We start from the raw sequence: 1,014 nt of genomic DNA, 5'->3' as shown, positions 1-1,014 counted from the left end.
GGAAGGGACCTTGGTTGGAAGGGACCTTGGTTGGAAGGGACCTTGGTTGGAAAGGACCTTGGTTGGAAAGGACCTTGGTGGGAAGGGACCTTGGTGGGAAGGGACCTTGGTTGGAAGGGACCTTGGTTGGGAGGGACCTTGGTTGGGAGGGACCTTGGTTGGGAGCCCAGCACCCCGTTCCCCGGGATCCCGGTACCTCGTGGCGATATTCCTTGCCATAGGTTTTCTTCCAGAGCTTCCAGTGCCAGTCCAGAGCAGGGTCAGGGTGTCCCAGTGCCACCACGGCCAGGAAGGTGACAGAAACCAGCAGCTTCATCCCGCTCCACTGGGATCAGCAGTGGGAGCAACACGGACACCGGGAGCCCAGGGCTGGGAGCTGGAGCCGCGCTTGACCCCTTGGTGACAAATCCAGTTGGGTAAGGGAGGCAGGAGGGTGATGACATCCCTGCCCAGGACACCCTGACGTGCCCTGGACGGGGTTTCCACACCAGGTGATGCCACCAGCTCCTGCCTGGACACGCAGCCCGTGGTGGCACCACCAGCCCCCACCTCCTGCTGCCCCCCTGGCGCGCTGGGAAGGGGAACAAATCCCAGCCAGGAGTGGGAAACGTCCCTCCAGGGTGGGGGGGGGAAAGTCTTTGAGCCCCAACCCCTGCCCATGAGGACACTGACAGGCAGGGACACATCCAGACAGGGTCCCACCTGCCCAGGTAACCCCCTCCAGAAGGTGGGTGACACGAGGCTGAGCAGCTGCTTGGAAACCCCTCTGTTTTCCAACCCCTTCAAAAGCAGAATCGTTCCTGTTTGGACCCCACCCGTGTCCCCCAGCCCCCGGGACGGGCTCCCCCCTGCAGCCCGGACCCCCCTGGGGGGGTCGGAGGAGGTTGGAGACAAAATGGAGACAGAGACAACCCCAAACACATCGCTCCTGCAGTTTTACTTCCCCCCAGCTCTGCCCTTCCCCAGGACAGGAGCCCCCGTCATACCTGGAGGAGGTTTTCGGTGGTGGGCACC

This window comes from Chaetura pelagica, unplaced genomic scaffold (assembly GCF_000747805.2).
Source record: "Chaetura pelagica isolate M959 unplaced genomic scaffold, ChaPel_1.0 scaffold903, whole genome shotgun sequence".
NCBI classification, from domain to species: Eukaryota; Metazoa; Chordata; class Aves; order Apodiformes; family Apodidae; genus Chaetura; species Chaetura pelagica.
The sequence above is the reverse complement of the archived record's forward strand: the minus strand, read 5'-3'. Positions refer to the sequence as shown.